The 11,954-nt window shown below is 35.3% G+C and overlaps 1 pseudogene; it reads right to left on the minus strand.

Annotated features, from left to right (window-relative positions):
* Nucleotides 1–1,332: 1,332 nt before the first annotated feature.
* On the minus strand, nucleotides 1,333–6,894 carry LOC106008249 (olfactory receptor 7E178-like; annotated as a pseudogene).
* Nucleotides 6,895–11,954: the final 5,060 nt, after the last annotated feature.

An 11,954-nucleotide genomic window follows, 5' to 3' on the forward strand; every position in this document is an offset into this window, starting at 1 on the left:
CAGGATTCAAAAAGGAAGTACTACACCCACATGCTTCCCCTAGGGATGAACAGCTGTGATTGATATTTCAAATAGACATCAATCACATTAATTGTGGACCACCTCCCAGGCCATTTCCTTTCCAAAATATCATTATTCATTCCATGCATGCTTGCTACATGAATTGTTCTCCATTTGATCCCCATTTAATCAATAAGCAACTATACTCTAATTTCATTGGTTGATCATAGCTTTTCCTCAACTCATACCCATCTTGTGATTTTCCAATTGGATTTAACTGCTTGACTATAGTTTTGTCCCACCTTGAATAACCTCACCTCATGGGTTTGCTCAATAAAGTACATTTCAGAAAGAGGGTGGGTGAAAAACCCACTTTTAGGTCCTCCTTCTGTCTTTCTTAGAAGCTACATTGTTTGCAATAAATTATTCCCACTCTTAACCTCCATTGTTCCTAGGATTCATTCTTTGATTATAGAGAACACAAACTAAGCATTTTAAATATCTAGCAGGTTGAGAGTTATAATATTTCCTTTATGCTCTTTGGATTATTTTGAGGTCCTATATCATCCATAGATCTTATGCTCTATGTCAATATCATGTCAGATACATGTCTTGTTACATACACAACTTGAAGAGGGGGAGACACAGCTATGGATATCAGTAGTTTAGTGCTAAAAATGAAAAAGCTGTGGACATAGACTGATTATAATATTTTGAAGGATCAATCCATAGAGCTCATAGTTAGCCAAAGCATTTTATGTAATCCCAGTCATTAAGAACTTCTTAATATTAATGGGGGAAGAAGAAGATGATGACAGAGTGGATGTCATCTCTGGTTTTCATCTCTTGCTTTATTCAGGAGGAATCTCCTGTGCAGCAATCACTTAGATTTTTGTTTCCTTCTTTAAAAATAACAGAAGACAAATCTATAATTTATCATCATTATTTATTTTGACAAAATATAGGTAACAAAAGTTAACATAACTATTCTTATTACATGATTCAGTAGTTTAATGGTAATCATATGCATATCTAAATATTTTCAAGTCCCAAATTGAAACTTAGCACTCTTTTTATTTTGTACCATAAATTGAACTCAGGAAGGCTCAGGGCTGCTGAGCAACATTCTGGTCCCCAGTGCTCATTTTAAAGAGTCTGTGTTCTTCCTACTTCACACCACTGTAAAATGCCAGTTTGATATTTAGTATAATATGAAAGTACAATTCTCAATCTATAAATATAAGATGACTAGGTGGCAGAACTTAAAAGACTATATGCTTAAGACTGATGCTTTTTTAACCTATATTCTATGGGAGGCATCAGGTCCTCATACTAGACTTTTCTTCTATGAAGCTTCCACAGGGCATCTTTAATGTCCCTGTTCCTCAGGCTATAGATGAAGGGATTCATCATAGGAGTCACAATTGTGAACATCAGTGAGGAAACCAAACTCTTTCTAGGAGAATGCACTATGGCTGATCCAAGGTACATCCCAATGCTTGTGCCATAAAATAAACAAACAACTGACAGGTGAGACCCACAAGTGGAGAAGGCTTTATACTTCCCTCCTGATGATGGAACTCTCAGGATGGAGGAAATAATTTTATAATAAGAGAATAGTATTATCAAGATAGGAAAAAATCCAAATATGGCACAAACAAAATATGTAATTATATTTTTGTTGAAGTTTTCACTACAGTCTAGATTAAGAATTTGAGCAGGTTCACAGCAGAAGCTGGAAACTGAAACATTCTTGAAGTAAATGAACTTTAAGACAATCAAAGTATGAAGCTGTAAGTCCAAAAGGCTTAACAAAACACATGCAAAAACAAGGAGGATGCAGTTGTGAGGGCTCATAAAGGCTGGGTAACGCAAGGGGTGACAGATGGCCACAAACCATCACAGTCAAAAGCATGCCATCCATACATCCAAAAAGAATAAGCAGAAACATCTGTGTCAGGCAGTCCACGTAAGAGATGACTACTCTCTGAGTTATGATATCCACAATAGTCTTTGGGAGTGTGGTGGAGCTAAAACAGATGTCCACAAAAGACAGATTGGAGAGGAAGAAGTTCATGGGGGTGTGGAGGTGGGAGTCAGAGCTGACAGCCAGGATGATGAGCAGGTTTCCAAGCACTGTGACCAGGTACATGGCCAGGAACAGTCCAAAAAGGATGGGCTGCAGGTCTGGATCCTCTGAGACTTTCATGAGATGGAATTCTAACACAGCTGTTAGATTCTGTGCATCTATATTGTCTGGACACCTTGTTAAAGAGAAAAAATATAGAAAAAAACACAAATATTTAGCACTTTATATGTTTTGTACTCCCATAGTCACAAGAATTTACTCTTGCATTCCACATAATTTTATTAATATATCTGAGTTCTACTAAACTTATTTTTTTAAATCTTCCACTATTAATTTTTATTATTCACCTGTTTTCTACACAGTCCAGTGAGCAATGTTAGAAGACCAAGTATATTGGAGACAAGAAGTTCATGATCACATTAAAATACTGCCCATTGTTTAATAAAAATTGAGAATAAGTAATAGCTTTCCTTCTTTAGAAATAATCATTCTGCAGGAAACTAAGAAGTATCCTAATTTACCTTATTTCTATCAAAATCAGGGTCCAATATTCTGATATTCAGAATTTTAATAAATTCACTAAAACAGCTAGGGATCTATTATTTGATCACTAAATGTTGATGTTTCATATTTATAAAACATTCAATAACAGCTAGGGATCTATTATTTGATCATCAAATGTTGATTTTTCATATTTATAAAACATTCAATATGTTTCCCAAGTTCAATCCCTGGTACCAAAAAAACCCACATTCAATATGTGATGAAAAACAAGTGAAAGTTGTGTCTGATATTATGATGATATAATATGGAAATGATGCAAAACAGGGAAGCTCAGAAAATAATGTAATACATCTGGTAGTTTCATCAGTTGAAATACTGTGACAATAATTACCTACTTTGCACACCTGTTTTATGGAAACTTTCGAAAATCATTTAATTGCACATAGTAGAAGTTTTCTATCCAATTTATCAATGTGTACCTGGCAAAATATTAAAATGTCCAGATACCGTGGTCTAAAATCAAAACCAGATTGATTAGAATATTTGCCTGTGAAGCTTTTGTGGTTCACTTTACAATATAGTTGAAACAACTGCAGCCATAAATTTCCTGGCATTTAGAGCATGAATCTTTAATATGTTAATATTAACTGTTTTTATAAATATTAACGCACACAATCTGTATTACAATGTAAAATTTTATAATATTTAATTCAGACAATATTTGACATTGATTTGAACTATAATCTATGAATCTTTGGTTCTTGATATGTCTGAATGGTTCTATTCTTCTACACACCTTGTTTCCATGGGGAACTATTGTTAGGAACATGGGGGTACATATTCCTTTCATTGTTCTGAAATCTCTGTTGATTACTGTATCCATAAAGCTATTTTAAAGACTTACCTGTAAAGTACCTAAAGTGCATCTAGTGTATAGCACATACTGTCCCTGAAATGTTCTAATTTATAACAACATGTATATTTGTTTTTCTTTGTGAAGTAAATACATCTACCATAAATGACTTTTGTGATAAATTGCATTACCTCAGAGAGAGCCATGAGTTAATCTGTAAGGTAATTATGATGACAAACATTTCAAATATTTTCTGTTCCTCTCCATAACATATATGAGTGACTATCTCTGTGAAAATCTAAGTAGAATATAGATCTTTGACTTCCTGCAATTAATATATACTTGGTTTTGCCATTAATTTATCTCATTTAAAAATTCAGTCATTATGAACTGTAATCTAATATGTATAATATATATTATATAATATATATAAATTATATACATAATCAAAAATATCTCAGAGCTTCATATGGAAATAAGCTTTTCAAAATCATTTTACAAACATCTCATTTAACATTGAGAATATTATTTTCATTTAACTCTGGTAGAAGAGACAGTGCCTGTGATTCAGAAAATAATCTAGCTCTGGTGAAAAAGACAGTGCCTGCGAGTCATGAAATAATCATTTTTTTCTGAATAATTGAACTGCTACAATATGTTATATGTTTGTGACTCTTTCCTACTCTCTAGGTTCATATTGTTTAATGAAAATACAATAATTTCTATTGTCATAATATTCATTCTATATAAGCTAATAAAAGTTTGCACATTGTGGATGATTTTCCAATAGAAGGTTCCTGCATTAAAAATATAATGAGTTTTGCCAGATGTGGTGGCATGTGTGTATACTCCCAGCACATTTAGGTTGAGGCAGGAGGATTTGCATGGGCCACACAGTGAGTTCAAGACTGGCCTAGGAAGATCCTGTCTCAAATTATACATATAATATAATAAAATATATAATATTATAATAATATGTAATATAGTATATAGTATATCTATTAAACACACACACACACACACACATATATATATATAGAGAGAGAGAGAGAGAGAGAGAGAGAGTGAGTTTTATATATACTGAGCTGTATGACGAATGCCCTTGTTAAATGGAATTGGAGCTATGGAATAATATGAATGCATTAATAGGTCTTAACTCCATGAAATTTTCAGCCATGATCAACAAATAATTTTAAGTTTTCAGTACAATTTAATGGAATTATAGGTCTCATGGCCATGACATAGACCCAGAGAGCTACACTTTATTTTGTTTCTAGTTTAGTAGGACATTAATGAAAGGCACAAAGCTGCAGACATGAAAGGATCAAGTATGTTGATGCCACCATGCTATGACAAAATATTGTGAACAACTGATTACCTTTTTCATTACTATGAATACCAATATCCAAATTTTGCTCTGATTGTATGCTTTTACCACATATTAACACAAAAGACCACTCATTATCTGTTTAATATTTCCTCAATATAGTCTCAGAGATACTAACAACCTGGTGCATCTTACAGAAATGCTATCTCTATATCAACAAACAGGATTTAAAATTACATTATCCTTCATTGGGTAGTATACATGAATTGGTTTTCATTGTTTCCCAACCATACATTAGTTTGAAAAGATGTATGGACAGATCCATTTCAGGCATACATATTTTTATCTCTTTCTTATTTTCTGAATAGTAACAAAATCAAGACCTGATCTTAACTATCATTTTCAGTTGAATGGACCAATTCCATGAATGGAGAAAGATGTGGGCAATTGCAGGGGTACACTAGAAAGGAAAAAAGACAGAAGGATATGCTGAATGAATGTGTGCTTTTTATTTGTGATCCTTTTGTAAGATCACAATCGTTCCTCTATAATTTTTATAGTAGTTGTTACCAACTAGTATGCTCAGCAATCTACCAGAAATCCCCTTAAAAAAGAGCACACAGAAAAGGAAATCTCATCCTACAGTGACAGGGATGTAAAATGACTAGATGAGTTTTGAAGGTGACATCCAGACACCCTATGTCTCTACTCAGACATTACACATTAAAGAAAAATGATATCCCTTTGACTTTTTTGTAAAAACCCATAATGAAGCATTTATAAACTAGAAAGAGTGTGCAGAAGATTTACTCTGGTTTGAAAAGAACACTGATGACAGCACCAGGCCTTCATGAGTCTCTAAATAATGAATTAAAAATTATGGATAGATTCCTCATTCTAATCATTATCTGTATCATCAATTTAATGAACATTTTGAACTGTCTAGGAAATTGTTGTTTGTGACCTATTTTGGATTATGGCTCGTGAGATATTTATAGAAAGTAGAATCACTCTGAGAAGAAAGAAAAAAATTTATATAAAGTTACAGCAACCCTCACCACATTGAAGGTCATAAACTTCACAGTCTTCATGTCTTAAAGTTTCACTTTTTTGTCCTCCCATTAGCCTATCCAAACCATGTTTGTCCTCACTAGGAGGAAACAAATCTCCAGGCAGTCCTTCCTCACTACTCATTTCCCTCAGTACTTACTGATCTAAATGGTGGCTGGGGTGGGTTTTGATCATGAATGTAGGCTCTGTCCTCAGGATTGTTAAGCATAAGTCTCAGATAGGAGCTTCTTGATCCCCTCCAAAAAAAACACGGAAAAGGAGACATGCCTCTGAAACCAAATTCAGCAGAGGTATCAACCTAAAGGGCTACAGGCTTAACATTGACTATTATACTACCTAGGAGGCTCAATACACAGAGGTCATAATTAGCCCAATTCATTCACTTTGTTACAAACTCTAAGGATAATGCAATTTTAATTGGGAAAGAAGAAGAAGAAGAAAAAATGAATATCCATAAAAGTTTGGGGACTTGTTCTCTATTCAGGAGGAAACTTGTAACTACTATATAGTTCTTGCATTTCTTTTTCTCAGTAATTCATTTGGATTTTATTTACATTTTTACTATGCCATATTTAAATTGCAAAAGAGAGTTTATAATTCAGTGCCTTTTTACATTCATATTGTAAATCACCAACATCCACATCTAGAAATTTTTCATCTTCCCAACTGAAACCACCTACACATTATTCAAAACATTTCCATTTGTTTTCACTCTGAACACTGGCTAACACAATTCCACTATGAAATATGATGAGAAATTAAAGTCATTCTACTTCAAAATAATATGGATGCAGGATTTAGAACTTTATATGTTTAGCTTTTTCTCCTTTTGTTTTTGTATATGTTTGCAATATATAAAATTATATTCATCTTTGATAATTGGCACATGTATACATGTCACATTTTAATTGATTCCAATTCTCATCACTTCTCAGCCTTTTGGCTAAGGTCAAGTGATTCAAATTCCCCTTTCACTCCTGGCCATGCCCTCTCCTACCACTCCCAGGTCTCCTTCCTTTGTCCACGAAGTCCACTTCCTTTTTGTGTCATCTTCCTTATTTTTCTCTTTGAGTCATTAATATTTTGGATTTGTCCTATGACCTTACACTTAAATTCCTTGGGGCAGGCCTGAAATTAGACTGCCCTGTTGTCTAATTGAGTCATGTTTAATGTTCTTATTTCAGGGGTGTAGATGAAGGATTCAAAATAGAAGTGATCATGCTGTAATGACTGAGGCCACCAAATCCTTTCTTGGAAATTGTGACAGAACTGATTCAAGCTATGTAGCAATGCTTGTTCAATAAAATGAGCAAACTAGTGAAAGGTGAGACCTTTTGGTAGAGAAGATTTATACTTCCCAACCAAATATGGGAGTCTCATAATGGAGGAAATAATAAAACTATCCCTGTGAAGGAAAAAAAAAATAAACCAAATGTATATGACCAGTGAAATACATGACCATGTTATTGTGAAGTCTTCAAAACAGGAATAATTAAGAACTTGTACAGGATCACAGAAGCAATTGGATAACTCCATATCCTTGAAGGAGGTAAGTTACATGGCAAAAAATAATGCAGCAGAGAGTCTAAATGACTAAACAAAATAGACAACAAAAAAAATCCAAAGAGGTGAGGCTTCTTGATGGCTGGGTAATTCAGGGGGTGTCAGATGATCAGGGGCCTGTCATAAGACATTGCAGTCAGAACCATGTCATCCATACTTCTGGAAAGGACATAAATAAGAATCTATATCAGGTTACTTATATAGAAAACAATCCTTCTGTTATGGGCATGATCCACAGTCATCTTTGGGACCATGGTGGGTATGAAACAGGCATCATCACAGGATAAATTGGAGAGAAAGAAGTGCATGGGGGTGTAGAGGTGGAAGTTAGAGCTGACAACCAGGATGATGATAATGTAAAAAGAGGATAGATTGTAGGTCTGGATCCTCCAAAGTATACCTGAGTTGGAATTCTGAGACACATTTTACACTGTGTCCTTCAACATTACTTCTGCTGCTGTCTGTGAGATATCTATGAGAAGTAGAAACAAAGAGCATGAAAAGCAAATTTTAAATGTGTTTTGCAGTATATTCACTATAATCAAGAGATTACACTTCAAAGCTATTATAGTGCAACATTGAATATTACAATCTCCCCATTTGGCTATCAAAGCAGTCATGTTTGTACTATAGATGAGCTACCTATAACTCAGAGTCTTTTGCATATCTATGGCCTCCCTCTGCCATTACTGGTTTATGCCACTTTTCTGCTGTGTCATGACCAATGAATACAGATCTCAAGACAAGCCTTACAAGCTTGGTGAGCATTGATATCTCAGTTACAGGTTTCAGGGTTTATATGATTGAAAAGTTAGATAAGAGCTACTTGATACAGCCATCAATGGAATAGAAAGCACAGATATGAAGCCAACTATATTTCAATAATTAAATGAAGTGCTGGAGTGACAGGCTTATGATTAATTATTACATGATCATGGAGCACAATGCTCTGAGCTCATAATTATTCAAATTATTACCTGTTGTCCAATCTCTAGGAACTTCATAAGACTGAAGAAGAAATGAGACAAAAGGAAAAATAATATCTACAAGTATATTTAATGTTTCACCATAGTTAGTAAGACTTTTGTGTGTTTTATTCACTTATTAGATTTCTACCTTTTAAAAAAGATCTATGTACTCTTTCTTTCCATTTTTTCCATGATAAAAGATACACAATGGAAACTTACCTGTTAACTATGTTAAGTACACACTTGAGTACCATTAATTACATGCCATTGCTTACATGTTGTAACAGCATTACTAACATCAATCTCCAGAATTTTTCATTCATTAAATTTATTGCTACATATTAGTATACAATATAATTACATTCATAATTGGGAATTCATACCAGTACATGATATATCTTTATTCTTAATTTTCTCATTCCCCTTCCCTCCCTTCATACAAAAGTGTTGTTTGCATGTTTTCTTCTTTTCTCATTTTTTCTTTCCCTTCTTGTCTTTCCCTCCCCCATCCTCCCCAGTTCCCCTTCCCCTTTGAATATTTTTAATGTTCAAAAACTGAAAATTTGTATCCATTGTTAAAACTATTCTTTACCTACATACCCCTTGAAGCTATCATTCTACAATGAACCATGATGTTGAACTCACACTATTATTCTGACAAAATAATATGATCAAGGAGGCAAAATTTGTGGATCTTTATATTTAATTTTGCTATTTTTCCCAATCTTCATTTAAGTGGATGTCACATGTACTGAATTTGACTTGCATAAAGGAGCACCTGTTTAGGGCATTTAAAAATATTAAGTTTCTTGGTACACATTAGGTATACATTATGATGACATTCGTCATTTGGTAGTTTTACCTTTACATGTTATGTCTTGGTTCTTATTTTTTCCCCATTTCCCTGCCCACTAGAACAGAAACAGAGTCTGTAAACAGGGCATTATAGCATTATTTTCACTCAGGTTGGAGATGAAGTGACTCAGCGTAGAAAAGACCACATTATAGGTCGATGAAATCAAAACCTCATTTATAGATTAATGCAATGCAGAAACTCCAACGTCATTACATAAAATAAACAAAATCAGACAGGTGAACACTTTCATCATGGTAAGGAAGGTTTAAAATTCCCAGTGATGGATTTCAGAATATTAAAAAAAAAATAGCTTCATAGTAAGAGTAAGAGATGGTTTAAAAGGAAAAAAAGTATGGCTCCAGCAAACTCAAGTCTATGTGATAATTGAAGACATCAAGCAAGTCAGGTGAATTTAAGAACTTCAGAAAAGCATAACAAAGAACGAGCAATTTACTTATCATTTAAATAGTGACACTGTAAGGAAATTAAATTGTGGAGCTTGGAATACCAAAGGTGAATAAAAAAGAACTCAACACAAAAAGCAATTCAGGCAAATGTTCACATTGAAAGGGTAATGCGAGCGGTGAGAAATGGCCATACACCTGTCAAAGGCAATCACCATCACATGCATGTCATTTCAACAATCAAAATCGATAAAATTATGCATCTGTGTCAAGCAACATACAGAGCAGATGACTCCAAAGTGAAGCTGGATGTCCACAATCATTTTCAGAACCATGGTAAAAATGAAACAGATGTCACCAGAGGACTGCTGGAGAGGAAAGGGAACACATGTTGTGGAGTTGGAAGCCAGAGACTATGGCCAGGATGAGAAGTTTTCCCAAACATCACAACCAGAAATACAATTCTGAGACACTCATAAGATTTTGTGTTTCTATGTAGTTTTGATGCTTTTTGAAAAAGAAAAATGGTTGTAAAAAGGAATCCCCCAACATTCTGAACACATTTGGACTTCATTGTATTCACATGTAAAGAATTCAGATTTGAGTTCTAAAATGTGCAGCAGTAGTTTTCAGTTCTATTAAACCCAATTATCCTAGAACTCTTCCAGTATAAGTTCCTTTGTTATTCACTTCCTTTCATGCACAGCCACCTCAAAATACTCAGGTGAACAATGGTAGAAGACCAAGAACACAGAATCTGAAAAGGAAAAGTGTCTAATATTCTCTATTTCATTCCTACTCAAGAAACTGGAAAGTGTTTAAATATATTCCTAAGGTGTCTCTTAAGATATTCTCATGGTTAGGAAAAATGAAGATGTTTAGTGACCAAGAAAACAGCATTTTAATTTTTTCAGTAACAGAGTAGGTTTTAATGTCACCCAGACTCAGCATTGTGACCTCAGTTGATTTATAGTTTATACAACTGCATTGAAAAAAGAGTAAATAGATTCTGGGTGCTCTCTATATAATCTCTTTCATTAATGTATAAAATGAAGGTAAATTCAAGGTTTGTAGTATTATCAATTTTGATAATCTTCAAAGTTTTATAAGATATCTTTTGGCAGCCCCAGCCTGGACAAGAGAGACTGAGCATGGCCAAGTGGGTTGAGCAGTTTCAGCTTGACTGGAACTTGCTTTCTCCAGCTTGTTCCACCAGCTTATGACCAAGACAGGCTTGTGACCAAGACAGGCTTGTTACTAAGACAGGGTGGGGAGGAACCCCTGGGCATGCCCAACAGGCCCAGCTTGGCTGAGCAGGGCCAAGTGGGGCTGAGTGTGGCCGAGTGGTTGTGGCCTGACTGGAACCTGCTTCCTCTGGCTTGTTCCACAAGCTTGCCACCAAGATAGGCTTGTGACCAAGACAGGGTGAGGAGGACCTCCCAGGCATGCCAAACAGCCCCAGCTTGACCATGCATGCACCTCCAATAATAGCATCCCCACACCTCTGGCCATCTAGCTGTGCAGCTTCTTGGTTCCACACTACAGAGGCACAGGGGTACATAAAAGCCATAGTCCTGAGCTGCAGAAGTGAACAGCACAGAGAGGGACTCTCACAGGCTCCATGATGAAAAAAGCCCACTGGAAAAGTGAAGAGACTCTCTGCAATAAAGGCACACCAGACCAAAGTGCTTGGTAAGTTGGAGAGGTCATCAGCTCCCATTGGAACCTGGAATTTCTTCAGGGGAAAGGCAGCTGAAACCTGCAATAAAACCTTGCAGAGTGCTAGCCTGCAGGAGGACAGGGAGCTCAACTTGGGACTTGCAGCCAAAAATCTGCCTGAATCTCATGGGTCTGGGACTAGTTTACTGAGACTTATTGACTTATAACTGCACACTGCTGCCCATGTTGTTTAATGTGAGGGGAGAGACATAACCTGAAGGAGGCCCTTCATTTTTAAAGGGGATAGATTAATAACTACTACAAATTGTCATTCTCTAATGATGTATTTGATGCTATGGTGTTGCTGATTGTATCACATGGGGTAAGGTGTTGTGATTAACTAATCAATTGTCCTTCCTGGTATAATAAGAGCCATTAGAGACTCAAAACCTAAAGATCAGCTGTAGCAGGAAGACACCTCTTAGAAGCAATCATTCCATAAGGGGTCTAAATACATCAACAAAGATACTTACAATAAGCAACTTCAAAATATCAACCCAGGAACTAAACCAAGGACAGTACCAAAAACAAAAATGAGAAGACATTTAAGCAAGTCATAAACTCAGAGTTCCACCCCACAAAAGGCAAATTCTGGGGGAA

This window comes from Heterocephalus glaber, unplaced genomic scaffold, assembly GCF_053883595.1.
Source record: "Heterocephalus glaber isolate CG9 unplaced genomic scaffold, H.glaber_assembly_v1.0 deba00001532, whole genome shotgun sequence".
NCBI classification, from domain to species: Eukaryota; Metazoa; Chordata; class Mammalia; order Rodentia; family Bathyergidae; genus Heterocephalus; species Heterocephalus glaber.